The sequence below is a fragment of the Xiphophorus hellerii genome, chromosome 23 (genome assembly GCF_003331165.1).
Source record: "Xiphophorus hellerii strain 12219 chromosome 23, Xiphophorus_hellerii-4.1, whole genome shotgun sequence".
NCBI lineage: Eukaryota > Metazoa > Chordata > Actinopteri > Cyprinodontiformes > Poeciliidae > Xiphophorus > Xiphophorus hellerii.
This window is the reverse complement of record NC_045694.1, coordinates 2,055,884-2,078,423: the sequence shown is the minus strand read 5'-3', so window position 1 is coordinate 2,078,423 and position 22,540 is coordinate 2,055,884. Positions and strand designations below refer to the sequence as shown.

Sequence of the window (22,540 nt, the reverse complement as noted above, 5' to 3'; positions counted from 1 at the left end):
TTTCTAATTGGCTCCTTTCACAACATTTAGATATTGTGTGTGTGTGGGTGTGTGTGTGTGTAGGGGTGTGTGTGTGTGTGTGTTTTCCCTAGGAGGTGTGTGGTACTGGTGTGCTGGGTGCGAAGTAAAGAAGAAGAGGTAAAGTTTATTTGGAGGAAGCTAATGGAGAATGACGGCAGGACAGAACCACACTGGGAGCAGCAGTGACTCGCCGACATACGAAGCAAAACAAACAGTCTGACTTCTAAGCCTTGGCAGGCCCCGCTGACGGCTCTCTCCGTTTCTCAGCTTTCCACTCAGATGTCTTTCAAGTCTTTAATTCTGTTTTTTTACATGCATTATTTCTTTCTGCACTCTGTTGTTTTTTGTGTGCATGTTTCAGTATTCAGCACTGTTTCAGCATTTTCCAGATGAATGGGAAAAAAACAAAACAGATGAAGAGTCGAGTAAATTAGAGAACCCTGGAGATGCTGTTTTCACTCAGAGGCATTTGATAAGATGTACATTAACGTCGACACTCCTGCTGTAACTGTACACACAGCCGACGTGAAATGATACCATCAAAATGGCCAATTCCTGTTGAACCCAAAATAGCTTTGCACCACACTTTAACAGCTCCTCACTTTCGCTGTCAAGTTGAGCAAACACAGACGTCACAGCTATCAGACGAGTCGTCCTGCTCCATCTCCCCTGGCCACTTCTGACTTTCTGTTGCTTCTGCCGCCGCTGGGAAACCCAATCTATTGTTTGATGTGCGCAGACAGATTGTCTTCCAGATCGGCAAATACTTTGTGCAAACAACCCCCGTTTTACCCTTCTAAAATCTGTGACTTAATAAAGATGAAAATGTGAGGTGTCCATTTCCCCTCTGGCTGGGGCCGTGGAATGAAAACCACATGCGTAAATACAGCCCGGTGTGCGGCGTTAAGTGCGCACATGAGAGAAGAAACAGTAATCAGATTGGTTTCCTGTGACAAACAATAACATTTATTTTAAAGCGGCAGCATTTTTCTCAGGCAGAGGCAGTAGCTCTGGTGATAATCAGAGCCAGACTTGGCTCCAGAACAGACGGATGTTGCTACCTAGCTGATCTTGGCAAGTTGGAGGTGAAATTAGCACTGCTGTAAAACTCAGAGATACTTCTGTTACAGAACAGCTTTTGTTTGCAATGGGATTCACCAGCGCTGATCTTAGATAATTACTTTAGATATAGCACACAGTTATTGTATTGGCTAGATTTTCACAGGTATTTTTCTCCCTTTCAGAGAAAATCTAAATCTAAATCTAATGAAATCCACAAACTCTGACTGAAGGCATTTCTTCACACCAGGTTACAAAATTCCTTCTGAAAGTATCAGGTTACTGGTCAGGTTAGGGTGTCAGGTTAGATAAGATCGGATGAAGTGGAAAGAAAGTGATGCATGATTTCTTTTTTTGCAAATAGAAATCTCAAAAGTGTGGCATCTAAGTGTACTCAGGTAACATGAGTCAGCATTTTGTAGAAGCACCTTTCAATACAATCACAGGAGTGAAGTCTCTGTACGATTTTGATGCGAACCATCAGAGAACAAAACAGTTTCAGTCGTGCCACACATGCTAAATTAGGTTTAGACCTGAACTTTGACTAGGCCATCCTAAAACATGAATATGTGTGAAACTATCTCGTTATTTCTCTGGCTATACGTTTAGGGTGACTGTCCCGCTGCGAGGTGAACCTCCACCCCAGCCATCCATCTTCCAATCAACAACTTCCCTGCTGAAAACACAATTTTTCCACTGCATGATGCTGCCACTTGTCAGCAATTTGCCACAAAAATATAATTTTTTCACAAGAGCAACTTTTTCCAGCTTTCTGATAGTTTGTAGAGGTGATATACTCTTCCATGCACTGATTAAGTGACTTTTGAGGTGTCAGAGTAAAGAATGATGAGTAGGTTCACTGATTGGCAAACTATTTTGGAGCAACTTAAACACAATCGTTTTTTCCAGCTTTTAATTGGATTGTTTTTTGAAGCAGAAATGAACAACCCAGTGGCCCAAGAGAAGCAGCTTTGTCTTCCATCTGCTGATGTTTGCAGATGTTGAGTGTTTGATATACAGGCTTACCAGAAACACCAGAACATAAAGGTTCTGGCCAGAACATTTCCACGGAACAAAACAAACAAAAAAAAGCATTAAAATTTGTAATGCATTGAAATCTATGTAGTTAATTAATCAAAATTAATTAACTTAAAAAAGGAATAAAATATTTTGCAGTTGCAACATTACTAAATGTGAAAAGGTCTGAGGGCTGTGACTACTTTTGCAAGCCCCTGTGTGATGTGGCTGCTACCTCAGGTTATCTCCAGTGTTTCATGTATTTGAGCGTAACTGTGCTCAAGTGGAGGTCTGTGGGAGCTCCCAGCATGCTCGCCATCTTCCAACAGAAGAACGTGCCGGTGATGATGGATCACACGGTTTGCAGTGACGAGTGTCTGCTCCTCACCCCCTGGCGGGGTGACCTCTGTGAAACAAATTTCCCCTTCTACTGTGTCTGTGCTGGCTGTGAACGACGCGACTACAGGATCCATCTGCCTCTTGTTTCTCTCACAAAGTGAATGCACACACAGCTGATGTGTTAATGGACAGAATCTGTTGAAGAAACATGCCGTGCATCGCTGGTCATAAAAAGGAAACTTCTTTCATGGCTTGTTGCACTGTGAGGGGAACCAGAACGCTCAGTTTATCTCTCCTATTATGCCTTGGGTAATGTTGCTTGGCAGAGGAGGGAAACTCAGATGTATTCTGTGGTGTTTATTTATATGAGGCACTTGTGGGTATTTTCCTTACAGATGACTTCAGAACTTCACAAATGTGCAATATACGTTTTTAGTTTTGCTTCTGTGGCTCGCTGATATAACCTAGAACCACATGGCAACACAATGTTAACTTCTGTAAATACCAAAGTCACTACACAGCTGTTGTGGCAAAACCTCCTGCAGCCTTCAAAACAGACCTTTGTTCAAAGGCCAACATTCAGGAAAGTGCATTTTTAAGTAACATTTTCAGCAAGAAATGTGATCTGATTCATTTTGTTTTATTAGACTTTTACAGTTTAAACCTTGTTTCGTGATCGACAGAAACCTCGTCTTAAAAGTTGATGTTCACAAGTTATTTTGATACTCTCACACGCTGTTCATAAGTGGATGAGGATCACCCTGCAAAGGCAGTTAGTGGTGAATGGAGTGCAAGCGAATTGTGGCAAGAGTGGAGAACCTCTCATGGCAACAGTCGGTGCCAGTTGTTTGATATTTCAGCTTGGCATATGCTTTGGCATGACGGGTGCCTCACTGAGCCCATAATGAATCATGCATGACCACAACACTTAAATATAGAAGTGTAGACAGCAAAACTCCTGCTATTCTAGGAGAAGCTGTCTTGTAGCAGCTTTGGATGCACACAAATGGATTTTTAAAGTTTTTATTTAAATATTCAGATGCTATGTTCTCCCTCTAATTTAGCAGAATCTTGAAGTGGCACAAATTTGGCATAATTGTGAAATGGAAGGAAATTGAAACAATTAAAAAAAATTAATTAAAAAATTAAGTTTTTACATCTAAAAAAATCTAAAAAGTGTTATCCTTTCCCTTTTAGTAAATAAAGTCCATTGCAACCAAATGCATTCAGAAGTCACCATGATGAATAAAAAGATGGACCACAGCAGAAACGTCAGAGAGGAAATTTAAAGTACAGTTAGGTTGTAAAACAATATCTGAACTTTTGAGCATTTCCCAAAAATCAATTTGATCAATCCATCATCTGAACATGAAGAGAGGCTGGCTCACCAACAGACCTACCAAAACATCATGGACAACATTCATCAGAGAAGCAACCAAGAGAACCACGTTAACTCTGGAGAGGCTGCAGAGATCCACAACTCAGGTAGGAGAAGCTGTTCACGGGTAAAACTATTAGCTGTACTCTACAGATTAGGCCTAAACAAAGACTGGCAAAAATAAAGTCACAATGCAATCAATTTAATGCATAAATCCATCACGCACACAAGAATATGATTCTATAGTATCAATGTTTTGAACATATGGAGAAATATCATTTGCTGGAGAGACTGAAGCCCCTCACCAGTAACGATGTAGGTATTAAATTTAGAAATTTGTCCTGTCCTTGTTAGTGTGTCCCTGATATAAAATTACAAGGCCTTAAATTTTTACTGCTACCAGAGATGCTCACAAATCTCAAGTTTTCAAATAATGAAATTAGCAGTCTCCTGAGGATGCATGGTATGTAACTCTGCGTTACTGTAGGTTATTGAGTAAGATTTGTGCATTTTCAAATAACATTAGATTTTAATGTTCAGTAAAAATGTTTGGAAATTGAAAAATAATTTATTATATCAGAAATACCAATGTGGATTTTTGTTTTTTTGGTAGGGGAAAATTGAACAAGTTCAAATAATCAAATAATTATTGTTCAACGTAAAATAAATAAGTATAATTTCTGTTAACATATGTGCTCTAACTTTCCATTTGTTTATCACTTAGTGCAAAACAGCTAACTTGTAATAAATCTTAATTTGAAGGTTTTGCAGTTGCTGTTATAGCACAAGCTCTGGTGAATGAACAGGAATAATGCTCTTCTGTAGAACCACAACAAGAAGTGTTTTGATTTGAAGGTCTTGTCTTTGTGATAATGCCAGATGAAGATCACAACCTCCAGGTAAGCTACATTTATTTTGATTTGATGCAGGGCTCAGATTGAGACATCCAGATGATCATTATTATGAAGCAAGCAGATGAACAGATTACGATGAGCCATTACTAACTACAGTGTCTGACGACTTTTTGTAACTATTACTTATATTGTTACTGTAGTTTGCTTGCTGGGTTGGAACCTGTTGATAACTGCTTGCAGTTCCAGCTTGTTTTAGTTGTTTGTTTTATCAAAACAGGTCTTTAGTAAATCAGATCTTGGATCTCAGTGGGACAACCTGTATAATTAAAGGTTCAATAAAAAAAAAAAAGAAATACTATTCAGTCAGCATGTTGTTGGTTATTAAAACAAACACACTTTTTCATATGTGCATGCTATGTCGAAGCTGAGGTTTGTTCATTAGACTTGAGTCCCAGACCACAAGTCTTAGTCAATTATCCAATAATTAGAGTATGAGTCAAAGTAGTATAAGTTTAGTCAAAGTCTAAAACTCAACTCTCTATCCCAGTATTGAGAATTGATGATTCTCATTGTTTTTATCTTGTGATTGTACTGAACCACTGAAGTCAAAGTTACTTTCATAGCAGCCAAAGTAGAAATATGGCCCAAATGAGGGCCAAACATTTTGACGTGGCAAAAATCTTTTATTTAGAAGTCAGAACAAACTTGTATTTTACTGGTAAGTAAAAAATAAATCACAGTCAGACGTCGAGAATCCTTCATGAATTCTTCTCTTGCAGCAGTTTCCACTTATTTCCTAAACAATAATTTATGACAGACTATCAAGCTGAACAAAGAGTGTGTATTATTCCACCTTGAAGTGATTTCAGCTCCTGAACATCTGATAACTTCACTGTTTAAGGACTGAATGCAGGTGGACATCAATGAGGTGAATCCGCTTTTATCATGTTAACAGCTTCTCACTGTAGGAGGGAAATCCATATTTCTGTATTATATAGATTTATAAATATATAAATTTTTATTGGTCTGATGTTATATTTTAATTTTAAATGTCTGTAAGAGGAAAATCATCATAATGAATTGGAATAAAGACTGGAAAACACAACTCTGTGTTTGATTAACTTTATGTTTTGTTTCTTAGCAATAATGTTTCTGAAATAAATTGGCTTTTTAATAATATTCAACTTTATTGAATGTGTCTCTATTTTAGATAAAATGTGAGAAATGAATAAAACATGTTCATGTGTGAGCTGTGAGCCTCGTAACATGAATAACATTAATTATTTCATTTTTTTTAGAGTATTTATTGGAGATGTGAAAATTGTGCATTATTTGTGTTTTGAAGTTTTAAATAAAAATACATGAGCATGATTTATACTGAACTTTCAGTATTGAGGTGTTTCTGCTGGAACAAGTTGCTGTCTATCTTGGATAGCACACTCTTTTTCTAAATGGCGTTTGAAAAAAAATGTAATTGCAAGATTTTCCTTTTTGCCTGTTCCAGGGATACTCTAAGGACTTGACCATTTTCCTTAGACTTTTTGTCAACAAAATTCTACGTATTTCGCCATTAAAAGGCAATCAAACGGCAAATGTTCCAGCCTTGAACCCATGGAGTGAAATATTGAGAAGGGAAGGATTGGAAACAGCTTGGAGGTTAAATTGAATTAGATCTTTAGAGATGACACCCTCTCCCAGCAAGAAATGCAAAACATGTGAATGTGAAGCACATAATTTTTTTTCTTCTTTCTCTTCATGTATGCTGAGTCTTTTTAGTGTACTGTAAGATGTGTCAGACATATAACTCATGTGAGTGAGGATGAGAAACAGCCGTCGGCAGCTCCTTTAGATAGAAAAAACCTCTGGGTGTAGAGTGAGTCGTACAGCTGTCCTTAAACTGTGAGTCAGCTTTTAATTTGGTTGGACTAATTACCTCCTGCATTGATGCTGCTTTCATGAACAAAACACATAAAAAATGTACTAGATTTAGTCATAACTTAGCAACTAATGATGTTGACCACAATTCCTCTGAGTTTATGACAAAATACTCAAAAAAATTTGCTTAGAGTTTAAGTTCCCGCCACATAATCTGCGTGTACAGATTTCAGTACACATACAACTTGAAACTGCATTGAAAAGTGCTGCAATTTCCAATCTATAAAATGACTTGGAAGTATGGCAATCATCTTTTCCATGCGACACCGTCTCGGATTAAAATAATAATCAAGCATCAAATCTGAAAGTCAAACTAAGTGGTGTTTTCTCGACACCCAGCTTGTAGGCGGTGTTATCATGTTTCACATCAGGCCCAAACTGCTCCATCACTGTTTTCATAGACACACAATCTCAACCGCTGCTCATTTTCACCCTCAGCGAGAAAGTTTGGTGGAGTTCCCCATAGCAGGATTTAAAGTTGATATGCCAGAATCCCAGAAGGCAGTAATGTTGGAAGGAGTCGGCGCCCCTGGCTCCTGATGGGATGGTGCTGGTTCTATGACTGGTCAGAGCAGAAGATAAGCTTTCAAAAAGTTCATTTTGTTGAGCGCATGCAGACTTAAAGCATGACAGAGGGATCAAGTAACAAAAATCTGCTTCATTGTAGATCAAAATACCATTTATCATCTACAAATCTTTGCAGATCTGTATGTATAAACATATGATTATTTCAATTGTTTAAATATATGTTACTATTTTTCTGTGCAATGTTTTATGTATAACTGTAATTTACAGCTTAAATTGGGAGCTGGAGGAGCAACTGTGGCTCTTATTTTGGCTTCTTCACTTTGTCTGAATTCTTTACTTCCTGAAACAAAACAAATCTGATTAGTGTGGCTTGCATTTTTATTCATTATTTTGTTTTTCTTTGAAAATAAACTAAGCTCTGTCACTATAAATGGGGAGTTTTTGTAAGTATAACTTTAAGGGTTCGTAATTTGATTTAAGTTTGGACTTTGACTAGACCTTTCTGACACATTAAAAATCATTGCTATAAAAACCATTCTATTTAGGTATGTATAGGCTGAATGGTGAACCTCCAGCCAGTCTCCAATCATTGGCACCAACCATTCTACCATCAGCTCAAACCATATAAATCATGCTTGTTTGAAGTAAACCAAAAACAACAGGACATGATGATGTCACGACTTTCCTTAAAAATGTTTCCTTCTGCTCACAGCACAACAACATTGGCGAAAATAAACAACAACAAAAAACTACTGCACCTCTTCAGATTATTTGACGTGTTAAAGCAAAACCTGAACTGTTGTGGAATATTCGTGACGCATCACATCCTCCTATGAAACCACTCCTCTGGATCAGGCCAGGGACAACAAATTGTGGATAAAAGAAAGATACACTGCCTCCTATGGGCCTGGCATGCACACTACATTGATTCCTTTGCTGTTGGTTTTTTCATCTTCATGCAGAACGTTTTTATTCTGCTGTTGTGTAAATGCTACTTTTTGCAAATGCAATGAAAATCATTTTTTGGAAACGTTGTTGTGTAATCAGAACCTTAACTGAGCTACACACAGCCGGGCTCTGACTACAAATCAATGTCTAAAGGAAACGGTTTGCTATTTAAGTTAAAGTTGACTCAATAATTTACACTTTTTAAATTTGTGAAAAAATCCAAGAAGTATGAATACTTTTACAAGGCACTGTATCAAGGCATTGAAAACCATGAATGAATAATTTGGGGTATTTATCATCTTTCTGCAGCGTTTACTTGTGCTTGTCCCAATCACTAGTTCCTTTGTGTCTAGAACGCCTGTCACAGTAAGTTAATGTGATTGCTTATCGGCAATTAATTAATTGAACTCATTGAACTGATGATTTATTAAATGGTTTGAATTGGGAAAAAAAAAGTAGGATTTGGTTTTTCTCTCCAGTTTGTAATGCGAGATAAAAATGAAACTTGGTTTGCACGTCGTCTCTAACTGTCCATTTGTCCAATCTGTGTCTGGAACCTGGTCAAGATTTTACAACACATACAAGGCACATGCTGTACAGTGATGATGGGTTTGAAACAAGGTTATCCATCACCGGTGCTCCTCAGTCCAAGGGCCCCTGGCCAATACCACATCCATTATCAGGTTGAGGGAATACAACCGGGAAAATAAAGGGGTGGGTGGTAGTGGGTTTGGGATGGGGGTGGAGTGTCCACATGAGACTGCATTAAAATCATAAGGACAGATGTGAGAGGCTGACTGAGCTACACATCATATTTTTAATAGAATGCAAACACTGGAGTGTCTTCTTGTGGAGGAAAAACAGTGTACGAAAACACAGATTAAAGATTTAACCAGATGAATAATACTAGAACTGTGTCATTAAAACATTTCTGGTTTTGGACTAAACTGTGTAGATGAAGTATTTAGAGCTATGGAAATGCATGCCAAGCAGCAGAAACTCCAGCATAATAAAAACTCTTTTCCTCTGCAACACGAAGAGAGGAAAAATCCCACCGCGAGTCGGCCAAAAACGCTTTTTTATATCGTAAATGAAGGAGAAGACTGTGGCTTTTAAAGCAAACCGTTCTGATAGTTAACACAGAACCACTTTAAAGGCCAGCTGCAGGAGTGACGTGAATAATAGCGTTTAATTTGTCTAATCTTAGCAGGAGCCGTGGGTGGCTGAGGTTGGGGGCACGAGGGGCTGAGGGGTTCCTGGTACCCTTATGGCACATGAAGAGATCTGCTTCCACCACAACAGGGTGTAAATGCCCCAAATTATCATTCAGCTTTGTTGCTGCTGCTGGTTTATGTTGTGTGCGTGTGTGTGTGCGTGTAAGCTGATAACACGTGTGTTCACATGATGCACGCTTGGATTCCTGTGGAAAACTTCAGGACTGGCATGTGCCAAGAAGTTGATTGAGGAGATGATTTTGGCAGCTGTAATTTACCCAAGCGCTGAAAAATGTCAGTAAATAAATAATTCAAGGAAATTCACTGATGCAGCCTGGAAAGTATTTACAAGGGCAAGCTCCCCTGAACTCATCCGCCGCGCCAGAGAAACTCTCGTGGCCACATTATTAGGCTCCATGTATGGTAAGCATTCTTAAAAATATCAATAAAATTGTCTCCTTTTGGAAGCGTTTTGGAGCGTGGCATCGCTCCTCCAGAGTGGTTTAAAAATACAAAATAATGCAGACATCAACAGTTTCATGAGTAATCATCAACCGAGGCTTGTGGTTCATACTCAGCTATATTTCCTGTCTTCTCTCGGTCGTACATGAGGCTTCTGGTTCCCAGACAAAAGGCTCCAAAATAAAAACAAAAAAATTATCAAAGTTACACTGAAGTTGCAGTGAAATAAAACATTTTAAATTGCCTTTTTATATAGTTATTAGAATATTATCAGCATGTTGTGATTAAGCTTGGCATACACTCTTGTATTGTTACATTAACAAGAAGAACGAACAACCAACCAATCAGCAATCCCTGATTGGTTGGTTCAAAAAAAAAAAAAAGACAAAAACAGAGATAAAAAAAGGAAAATAATGGAGAAAAGAAGAAGTTAAAAATAAAAATTTTAGAGAAAAGGAAATGTGGAAAAAATAAATAATTTTCTATATTTTTCTTTAGGCGAGATCAGCATTATTTGTCTCTTGTGTAGCTGAGTTTAGCTTTTTGGGAAACAAAGTATTTTAAAATGAAAAAACAAAAAAGGAGACAATTTTTAAAATTATCATAAAAATAGATATATAAAAGAAATAAAAAAAACTCTGTTATATGATGATGTGAAAATAGCACTGCTGCCTTTATGTTGGATAAGTTAAATTTTTAAATAAATAATATTTCCATTGATAAAATACAAACAAAAAAGAGGATCCTAAAAATCTTAATACCTGATAGATAATTTTATATTAAACTCACTCACATTTTTCTGGTAGTTTTAAATTTCACCCAGTTTTAGTTTTTTAGGGTTAAACTCTCAGGCATCTCATGCGATTCTCCATGCACCTCCTCTCTGTCTGGGTTTGTGTTGGAACAGGAGAGATGTTGTCCTATTTTCTACAAGCAGCTCTATAGCTCCATACTGTGTTGCTTTAATCCCTCGGTACACATCATAATTACGTGACAGAGCTAATATGTCCCGCTCTGAAATGTAAACTTGTGTCATCAAATACATGGATAAGATTTCAGATCGGCTTCAAGTAAAAAGAGAGAAATGTCTTTCAAGTGTTAAATGATAAACATGAATGTCTCCTTCAGCTCCAACTAGAACAAATCCTGGTCCGATGTTTTCAGGAGGAGAAGCCACATACTTTGTCTGTGTGTAGATCTCACCTAAATTAAATCATGTGGTCACCAAAAGAGCCCGTCCACCCCCAGTACCCAATACCCCACCCCTCGTCTCTCATTGACCTTCTAGGCGCTCATTGTCCAAAAGTGAGACTTGATTACAGGCCTAAGCCCTTCGAAGGTTCGCCTCAGTGGCCACAGCTGATCTTTTATACTAATTTCGGATTAATGCGGGGTCTGCAACACTGCGTAAACACAGTCACTGAGAAGGCCCCTGCCACACAGAGCTAAACATTAATCCTCCTTAATGCTGAGAGTCAACTTCCAGTCCTTATCAGAATTTGTCTTAATCTCTGCCTAGGCTGTACAAAACTCCACTGCTCAATAAGTAAAATGTACACCACCAAACAACAAATGAGGCGAGGAACTGTGCTGGAATTCACAAAGCAGCATGGAAGGAGGAAAAGAGAAGCCCAGCTTACCTTAGCGACGTTTAATTAACTGCTTTCCAGATTCTAATGGCAGAAAAAGGAAGACAGCGATTACTTCATGTTTTCTCAGAATTTAATTTCAAGCTCTGCTGCTGCAGTTTTTAGTTGATCCTTCCTCGATTTCAGCCACAAGCTTGTTTCCCTGCTCTCCCACTCTCGTTCGTATTTTTGTCTCTCATGCCGTTTTGGATCCACTGATGTGTGGGTTCTGACCATGTGGGTCCGGGTAGTCCCTGTCTAGTCGAGCGCCCGTCTGTAGAGTGAGGCTGCTTGTCTGTAATTTTCTGAATGTGAGATATGTGATGTATTATTTCAGCAAATATCTGGGCTTGGTTCAGGCGCGTTTTGAAATCTGGGATTTATGACTGGATCTTTTTTTTTGTATCATAACCTCCGTTATATACACAGATTAGTGGGGTAACATTTAAAATTCTTCCCTTTCTTTCTTTATTCCTTTTGCTTTTTAATACATCAGGGACAACAAACTCAGAATTTGAGCATTTTTTGTGGTTTCACAACCCACTGACCATAACCAAAGTCTGTTTTTGTTTCATATCAAATGTTATGCTTTAGAAATAAAAAAAGAAAATGCATGTAACAGAGTGTAATGTCGTGACTGCTAAACACAGTTTAGCTGAATTTGCAAAGCAAAATAAAACCTATTTTAAAATATTGGAGTTTTTTCTTGCCTGCTGATCCTTTAGAAAACGAGCAGCAAAGCCGAGAAACCAGAAGGAACAAGTCGACTAATCTCTGAGCCGCTCGGCCCAACCAACGCTGAAGAACGACATGTGGACTGTGGAGGAGTTGTGTGTTCGCGGACCTGACCTTGTTCATGTTAAGCTGGCAAATGTAAATACAGTCTGCTGGGGAATAGGAGGCCGTGTGATCATGAAGTTAGAAAGTAAATGCCAAAGTGAAGCATAAGCTTTAATAAAACAGAGAGGCATGGGAGGCAGATGTCGGTCGTTACACACATTTACACCGCCATGCAGAAGCATTTAGACTCCTTTACATCATGTGCATGTTGTTGTATCACAGCAACAAATTATTGTGATTTTTGTGTGATACACCAAAACAAAACAGATGACAATTATGAAAGTGAAAAAAAATTACAAATAAAATTAAACAAAGAGTGGGAATCGTAACTACTTAGCCCCCATTTTTTTGATTTCCTTTAATAAAAATAACGTTCAAGGTTCGTGAGAGAATATTAGCGAACAACCAACATCATGGAGGCAAAAAACTCCTACAGCAGGTCAGGAAGATCATTGTAAAGACGTTTAAAACAAGTTTAAGTTCAACAACAACAACATGCCAAGCTTTGAAAATCTCCCAGAGTTCTGATGAATCCATCATCTGAACCTGGAGACCGACCAGAACCTGAACATCCTCCTAAACCGACAGGCTGGAACAGGAGGAGAGCAATAATCAGAGAAGACCATAGTTACTCAAGAGGAGCAGCAGAGATCTACTGCTCAGGTGGAAGGAGCTACGGACAGAACAACTATTAGTTGTGCAATCTACAAAACCTGATGTTTTTCTGGAAAACTGTTAAAAATAACACTTTTTAACACTCCTTGTTAAACAAATAACAAGGAGTCCCAATTGTCGGTCGTGGCAGATGAACGTTTGTACTGAGCCCGGTTCTGGTTCTGCTGGAGGTTTCTTCCTGTTACAAGAGAGTTTTTCCTCTCTACTGTTGCTACATGCATGCTCAGTATGAGAGATTGCTGTAAAGTCAATGATTCATTGCAATTGTCAACTGTTACTGCATTCAGAAGGAGTGATGAAGTCAATGACTTGAGGCAATCTGCTGGGTTTCCTAAATACAAACTTTTTAAATTACTTAATGCAATGTTTGATAACCAGGATTAATTTGAATGTATGTGTGATTGAACTGAAATTAGTTTTTACATTTTTTACATTTTTTGTAAAGTGCCTCAAGACGACATTTGTTATATATAAATATATAAATATAAATAAATTGAATTAAATTAGGTTTTTGGTCTGTATACAAAATGCTATTCATGACACAACTCCTACCATGAAACATGGTGGTGTCAGCATCATGCTGCAGTGACAGGGGGGCTAATCACAGGACATTAATTAACTTTTTTTTAAATACAGAAAACTCCTGTAATAACTTTTCAAAAGCTGCAAAAGACTTGAAACCAAAGCTGAGTTTCACCTCCCACCAGGATAAGAGCAGCCAGAAATACAGTGGAGAGATTTAGATCAAAGCATATTCATGTGAAAATGTCCTAATCAAAGTCCAGAGATAAATCCAAATGAGAATCTATGGCAGTTGATGCTTACAGATGCTTTTTGTCCAATCTGACTGAGCTTGAGCTTTTTAAAATTCATCAAAGTTTAAGGTTGGAATCTGAGACAATGAGTGTGAATTGCAAGGTACTGTACCTAGGTGGGTACTACGACTTTACCAACCTGTTTAACTGATGTTTCCTGCCTACACGCCGCCTCCAGGCTGAGATTCTGTTGACTTTTCTTCGTCTGTTTTCGGCCACACGCTGCTCTGCAAAACAAAATTATCCCACGCTGAGGTTTTGGGCCAGAGCTTTTAATTTAACGGTTGCATTTGGCACGAATCCCCATCACTCTGAAAATTCATCACTGTAAATTTTCTGTTTTCCTCCACATGAAGATTCATCTTGCTGCCCTGTAATTATGCTGGTGAGGAGATCAATGAACTATGAGGCTTTCTCTCCAAACTCGGGTCAATAACTTTAGTATTCTTTAGCGGGGTTCTGCACTGCCTCTGGTCTCTCTACATTATTCAATATCTTCTGAGGTTAGCACTAGTCTTTTATGAGCTGTGAACTGACCACAAATGTACGAACTAGTCTGTCCCAAAGCACATCCCTTACCCCTCTTCCCGTTCGCTCTCAGCCAGTCTTCTTTAGGTCTATGGGAAAGGGCAAAAAAAGATGGAACAGCTTTAAAACAGAAAAATCCTTTAATGCAATTCCTGCGTTATCTAAAACACCTACATATCTGTCTCCAGTCTGCGGCCTTTGAAAGGATATTTGGGGCCTGGGATTGAAGGGGAAAATCTCCCTTCAGAAGCAGGACTAGGGATGAGTTATAGGCATCTAAGAGGCTGGAAATCTCTGGGGCCTGACCATGGCTTTAGCTTACAGCTCCAACCATGGCCAGAGTCTGGAGGAAAGCAACCCCCAGTGGTCTTTCTTCAAACTAGAAACATAGAAAAGCATGAGAAGTTAGCGCTGATATTTGGAATTAAGCTGGATCAGGTTTTAGTTTCATACTTCTTGTTTTTGTTCTCAGTTGTTCTGTTGTAACTTTGCAAAATTATAATTTAACTTTTTTTTCTCCTGTTTGCATACAGTTCTTCACAAAAACATAAATACCAACTCATGTGAGAGATTATAATTAATACCAATAATCTACATATTTTGGAGGGGAGTTGGATTATGTCACAGACAAACAAAGCAGAGAATAGTTATGAAGTAGTGAGAATAAGAATACAATATATTTTACAAAATATTTATTTGAAATATTTGAAGTACATCTGATAACTGTCAATATATTTAGTTCCCCACAATGGAACATGGTAATGGCAGTATCATGCTGCAGGGATGCTGTTCTTCAGCAGGAACAGAGAAGCTGGTGAGAGTTGATGTGAAAATGGACTGAGCTAAATCCAGGATAATCTTGGAAGAAAGCCTACAGAACGATCCTGAACATCCAGACAGAGACAAAGTGGACGGTTTAGATTGAAGAAAATTCTTGTTAGAATGGTCTAGTCAAAGTACAGGGCGGACAAAGTGGAAATGAATATTTACAAACTTTCTTCATTCAGTTTGACTGAACTTGGACAGTTTTGTAAGAAAAATGTCAGGATCTAGATTTAGAAGACCAGCAGCTGAAACTGCAGGTCTGATTAAGATTCAACAATTATTGACTCATCAGGGGTTGAAACAAAAGCATGCCACACTTGTCAGAGAGTCTCAAATATTATGTGAACTTCTGGTAAAAAATTTGAAATACTATAAGAATGTTATCACTGTTTTATTCCTGATTTTAGCTTTGCAAATAAAGAAAAAGGTAAAAATTTGTAGAAAAAAAGAAAGAAAAATAAATAAATAAATAAATAAATAAATAAATAAATAAATAAATAAATAAAATAGGATACATTTAGTGTTTCCAACTTATAGATACAAAAAAAATGATCTATGTTGTGGAAATTCAATGCAATTCTTCCATGAAAAAACAGGATTTAATACTGAATCCTGCATTTGTTATTATATCCATAATTTAATAACCAATTAGTTGGTTCCCTATCAATTTTAGTCAGAGGTATTAAGAATCATTGTAAAAGACCCAAAGAGCCAGTTGTAGCTCCTGATCCTCATCTGTCACATAAAAAACAGAACAAAACGCAATAAATTTTATGGTTGTAAGATGACAAAATGTGAAAAACTTTCCTGGGTAGGAATAGTTCTGCATCTTTATCAAGATGGGCTCCCATCCTAGTTTTAACTTCAGTCTATAAAACCGGGGATGTTCTGTGTTGCCCAGTGATCTGCTCCAGCACACGGCTCTGGTCAGAGCCAGTACATTTTCTCGCAGAGGGATAAAGTTCACAAAGATAAAATCAAACAGATGTCAGACTGAGGGTGATGTCCTTGTGACCTATAAAAGTGCTCCCATCAAAGGGCTGAATCATTTGTTTTGAATTATTACACTGTTATCAAAAGGGACGGCAGCAGCCTGTTTGAGAAGGAATCTGATCTGTTTGTGTAAAAACACTGGCGGGGGATCTGCAGCTCAGAGGAACCCTGGGAAAAGAGTGATGGCTGACAGGCCGAGGCAGCTGCCTGCCATGGCTTTGACTGACAGCCATCAGCTATCTTTGGACTTTGTTTGCTTTTGTTCGGAGGAGTCAAGTGCTGCATGTCTGGCACCTTGCTCTGCATGCACAGTTTCTCATAAACGTCACCTGAACAGACAGTTTAAACAAACATGTTGTCATTTATATTGATCTATTTATGGTATTTAAGACCTGCAGGCCGGCCTGTTTCCTCTCTTGCAAATCCCTTTAATTTTCTTCTAATGAAATTTGCGATAAGATCAAAAGAAAACCAAGATTTTTCACAGATAAGTTTATTAAATGTTTCTACTGACCGTCATTTGGCTCACACAGGGCTTATTTAGTCTTACAATGGAGAAAGATTAGAGCCTTCGAGGTCAAATGTTCATTGAAAGTTCATGTTCAGCTGAAATTTCTGAGTTATCTTGAAAATCTTGTTTGAACCGATGTGATGGGTTAAGGTCAAGACAATAAAGAAGATGCTTTTTAAGAAAGACTCTGTAGCAGAAGTGATAAATAGAAACATCTGAAAGCACACCAACATGTGTGCAAAGTTTATATGTCCTGTGGTTCAAATTTTACAGAATTTGCTATAAACCAGTGAAGTGTTTTTTTTTCTTTATTAGAACTCAAAAAAGTGAACTTTGAATACTGTATAGATGTGATGTACATGAGTTAATAACCTGACAATGTCAACAACATAGACTTAGACTTAGACTTAGACTTGTACTTTATTGATCCTTTGGGAAGACTCCCTCAGGAAATTGAAGTTACCAGCAGCTCCCAGGCAAAAAACAAAGTTAACACACAGTAAGCAAAAGTGCAAAAGAATACAAAATACAAATTAAATACTAAGGTACACACCAAATGTGAGTAACCAAAACCTTAAATTATGCAAGAAAAACCTTAAATTATGCAAGAAACAAGGAATAAGAATATAGAATATAAGAATATAAGTAAATATAAATACAACACAAAAAAAATATAAGAATTTGACGGATAGATTGACCAGTGATATCGTATTGCACTATGTGGTTTGACCTGATAAGTATGGAGAAAAATACAAGGGGTCACTACTCCTTCCACCCTCTGTCCTGTGTCACCTCCCCCCCCAATGAGGAATTGTACAGTCTGAAGGCATGGGGGACAAAAGAGTTCTTAAATCTATTGGTCCGGCACTTGGGAAGCAGCAGTCTGTCACTGAACCGGCTCCTCTGGCTGCTGATGACGACGTGTAGAGGGTGGCTGCTATCGTTCATGATGTCATGCCAAATATTACATAAAATTAACGTGCTAGTTTTCACAAAAAACAAACATTACTGTTTTCAACAAATTTTAAGATATGTCTTAATGTTTTTTAACAACTAGACACAAATATTTTTACTATTTTCTAAAGATTTTTTAAGGGTGAGGAGTGAGCTGTGACACTCACTGGAAGGAGAAAACCTCAGAGAGTTTTTCTCCCATCAGGCTGTTCGTACTAAACCGTCTTATTGTTTCTCTGGCTCTTTGTTTAGGACGGCTCCCCTTCTGGAAGATGAACCTTAACCCATCAACTCTCAGCCCAAACATGATGCTGCCACCACCATGCTCCACCATGCTTATGGTGTGTTCAGGTTGATGTGCAGTATTAGTTTTCTTCTACATTAAACTAGCATACTGGCCAAATGATTCAAATTTGATGTTTTTAGCTGCAGTGACTTTCTCACAATGAGACCACATGTATGGAGTGCACAGCTAAGAGTTTATACTTAAAATAAATTTTACAGACATGCAGTGTGCTTACTAATTCTGAAAATAATTAGACTGCTGTGAATTTATATCTAGGGAGTCATTGTAGAAGGAAATGTTTCACTTGTTTCTCTGAATAATATCTTAGAAAATAAGGATGACTAAAAGTTAAAAAGAAAATTAAGATGAAGGTCGACTGTAGATGTATTAAATAGTAACACATTCATCGTCTTAATTACTGAAATCTGTCGTCCTATTCTGAAGTGACTAAATCTGATTCAATAAATTTGCCATGAAAGTTTCTTGGGGAAAAAATGTGAATCTGAATAAGAACGATCAATGTTTTTCTTCAGTAATTAAAGGTTATAAAAAAAGTTCACATGTGAACAGGACTCCCCTCTGCAGACTTTATATGCCACATTGACATTTACCAAAGATCCGTGACTCTCCTCTGCACGACGAGCCGTCAACAGCTGCAAACCTCCTCATCTGCCGGAGGCGACACAGACTCTAATGAATTGCTGAGGTTTGCTCCTGGAACCTCTCCACCGCCGCTTCAGCTATTGATACAGTTGGATGGTTCTATTTTCTGCAGGGGTGAACGATGAGTGTGGCACGTTTACACACTGTATTTCCCCGTGTTTACCCTGAGGAAGGGAGCCTGATGGAATTCGTATTGACTCTCCAAATGTTTAACGAGCGAACAGCAACAGCAGCTGGTCGCCCGGTGCTGATGACATGACACGAGACACACGTGTGAGTCTCTACACGGAAACAACTCAACTGCCTGAGCTCAGGGAACATTCAGGGAACACTCCAAAAATATAAAAAAAATGAAAAAAATGCTTTCTTTCCCTTCTATTTTTGTGTTCACAGAAATCAGTGTTGAACTTCAAATTGTTCTAAAGAAAAGTCAGGAAAACAAAAAGGTCAATTCAGCTTCATCTAATGTGTATTTAGTCATTACTATTTGATTTATCATTGATGTTTTTGAGTTAAGATAAATTATGATGAACCCAGCAGGGAATTTACCCAAATATAATTTTGGTAAATTAAATTATAAATGTAATTTACCTAAATTAATTTCTACTCAAAATTACAGAATAATGAGAAAGAGAATTACTTAGATTTTTGTTTTTAAGTATCTTCAAATTCAGAAGTCATAAAGTTAAATTCACTTTTACTTTCTTGATGTTTGAAGTCAAATCACACCAAACTGCTCTTGTTTTTGGTCAGTTATAATGTCAGAGACTTATTCACAAATGTCTTAAAAATCCTAAGTTTATATACGTTCCTTCAGGATTTGGCAGAATTGCTTTTAAACTGACTTCAGTCAGATATCTTCACGATAGTTTGCTGGAGTTCTGGCCCATTCCCCCTAGAACCAGTGGAACTGGGTCAGGTTTGTTGGATCTAGTTTGTTGGATCCACCCACAAATTCTCCACAGCTCAGGGCTTTGTGACGTCAACACCAAACATGAACTTTGTTGTATTTAAACCACTTTAGAAAAACTTTGGCTGGATTATGATTACTGTCCACCTGGAAGACCCATTTGGAGCCGAGCTTCACTACCTGGCTGAAATCCTTACATGTTTTCACATAATGTTCTTCCTTTATGATGCCATATTTTTTATGACGCGCACCACTTCCTCCTGCAGCACAACATCCTGCAGCATGTTCCTGCCACCTCCATACTTCACTGAATTCTCAGGGTGGAAACTGAATGTAACAACGGTCATTAAGGTCAAACCTTCCCAGTTTAGTTTTTAACAGTTTTCAAACTGTCATCTGGTTTTTATGTTGTTCTTACAGAACCTCAACCTGTTCACGGTTCAGTATTAGCAGATTGACATGTTTCTGGATTTCTCTGTAAAACATGTCTCCAAATTATTCATGAAAAATATGCCTTGGTGTTTTTGTCAATCTAAAATATTTGAAATAAAACATAGTTTGGAAAGCTACACAATGCTGCTTGACATGCTAGCATTGTCCTGTAGTTCTGTGGCCTGATGAAGCTAAAAAAATAATTAAAATTAATAAATTAAAAAATGTGGTTTGGAGAAACGTAAAGCACAAAGGGAACAATATCAGCTGCACGTCTGGCACAAAGACCGGCTGCTCCTCTGTATTAAAGCAGCATAGACTGTGTCACCAGGCAATGTGTCGATCTTAAAGGGAAAACGGGCAGCCGCAGTCCACAAATGCTAACCCTGTCATCTGGCAGCAGATTTGCAAGAGAGATAAACTGAGATCCTGCTGGGGATCAAACCCAGCCTCTATCTCTAACAGAGGATTTAGCCGGCAGAGACTAAAGGGGCTCGGGCAGAATTACTGTGTATGGAGAATGAATGAGTCGTTGCATTTACCCTGTAAGTTGCCTCCTTTTGTGCTTGGGCAGTGGTGAGCAGGATCGTACTAAAGATTATTTTTTATCTGGTGTCACAGGTGAACATGCAAGTCTGCTTAGAGGGGAGGTGTGAAAGTGACAACGGCAGACTTAAAAAAAAATCACAGTGTCCGCAATGGGAAGTGAGGGTGATGACCTGTCAGTGACCCCGATATGAGGTTGAGCATTTATTACTGAAAACACGGAAAGTTTCAGATAAAACATGCAGGAAGATCAAACCAGCATAAACAGCGAAGGAATCCAGTATTACTAGATCTGAAAAAAGAAATCCAAAAAGTGTGCAGACCTCTTTTAATATGATACCCCTAAAAAAGTTATAGTTCAGTCAGCTGCCATTAGAAGTCCTCTCAGTTCATCTCTGTTTTTTGTTCCAAGTATAAATCCAACTATTCTGCGAGGTTTGTTAGAGAGCATGTGAGAAAAACTTGCATTAACTATGCCCAAAGTTAAAAATGCTGCATGCATCAAGCCTGACCTTGATGTCTTGATGATCTTGAGATATTTTGGTCAAACATTTCAGGTTCTAACTGAAAAAAGCTGGTAGAGACTAAACAAAAAAAGACTTGCAGATGTAAATGAAGCAGAGGGTCTTGATCAAAGGACTTGAATTTAATCTAGATCTACTTTCTAGATTTTTATTTGATAGCTACCTTGAAACCATTATATCCTTTATAGCACTTAACAGTTAGGACCTAATTTATGTTGCTCTGTCACTTAAAACCCCAATAAAATACAAAGCTTATGTATTTTTGCAGTTTATTGAGCATTATAAATTACAAATAATATGATAGTAATACAATAAATAATTAATGTTCAAAGGAGTGGGTAGAAGTGTAAATTTAAATTTGAATTATGAATACTTCTGCAATATATTGGGTTTGAAGCTTTGAAAACATAAACACAAAACCTGAACCACATAACAGAGAAAACAGAGAGAGAGAGAAAGGCCCGCTGTACTTCATATTTCTCAGTTCTCTTCATGACAGAGCTCCAACCATTGGATCTGTTTGTAATGAAAACTTGATGGGCTTTCATAAAGGTCCACACTTATTAGTGCTATAAATAGACATTTAGATGAGCGTTATGGCGGTGTTGGGTAGAGCTCCGTCAGCTGCGTATTTAATTCTGTTGACCAACCAAGTCAGACGCCAATAAAAACAAAGTTCATCTCCCAGCAGGAACTTTAGAAATGTCACAGACAGCCAATAAATAAAGAAAGACATTAAATTTTGATTTTAAATGATTTTCACCCAATCAAGAAGTTTGTTTCTAATAAAAATGAGACGGGCATCTCTCAAAAAATAATAAAATAGATCATTTACAATACATTAACAAAATAGCCTCCAAATTTATACTTTTACCAAATACCAGCAGGCTAAACCTTTCTTATAATTGTTGACACTTTTTGCATGTTTCTCCTGGTATTTGAACTATTTTAATCTGTGGTGATGAGCTCTGACTCTTTGGTGTTGGAAATCCTCCTTTCCATCACCCTAATGTTTAGCTCTGTTTCAGATTTAAGTCAAGACACTTGCTAAGTCTTTCCCATTCATTATTTTATTATTTTCTAAACTCTTTAGTACAATTACATAATTACTTTATAACAGAACCTGCCAGCAGTAAGATTCATTTTATTTTGTAAGTAAATTTACTCTCTAATTTTCATTTATCAATATGAAAACAACAATGGTAGTTTAAAAGTTTTACATCTGCATTAATTAGCACAATGTTAATAATTAAGAGAAAAAGCTGATTTTGTTTTATTGCTGTTGCAATAATGATCACTAATGACTTGATGTTTATCATAATTGTGGATCAACTTTTCTGACCTGATCAGTTTGATATTATTGCAAAAAAAAAAATCTAAAGAGAAGTTAAGACAATCATCAGCCTGTTTGCATTGCTTCTAAATGAAAAGTTAAAGTTTTAAAAAATATTATTTCTTCATTTATTTATTAACATATGGCTTGCTATATCCATAAATATCCATTTTATTTTAGAATGGATATTTAAATACATATTATAAAAAGATATGTATAACTTATTTTCCTCATGTTTTAACGTTTACATTTTAAGTTTTAGGTCAATTAAGATTATGAAAATAAGGTGTATTTTTGCAAAATGCATGAACCCTTCCTGCAA

The 22,540-nt window shown here is 37.5% G+C and overlaps 1 protein-coding gene across 1 annotated transcript in view; it reads right to left on the bottom strand.

Annotated features, from left to right (window-relative positions):
• pitx2 (paired-like homeodomain 2) overlaps positions 1 to 11,569 on the bottom strand; it is a 56,912-nt gene extending 45,343 nt beyond the window's left edge. The window contains exon 1 of the mRNA XM_032555338.1: positions 11,396 to 11,569. The gene's annotated coding sequence lies outside the window, so the exon portion shown is untranslated. The remainder of the gene's footprint in view (positions 1 to 11,395) is intronic.
• Positions 11,570 to 22,540: the final 10,971 nt, after the last annotated feature.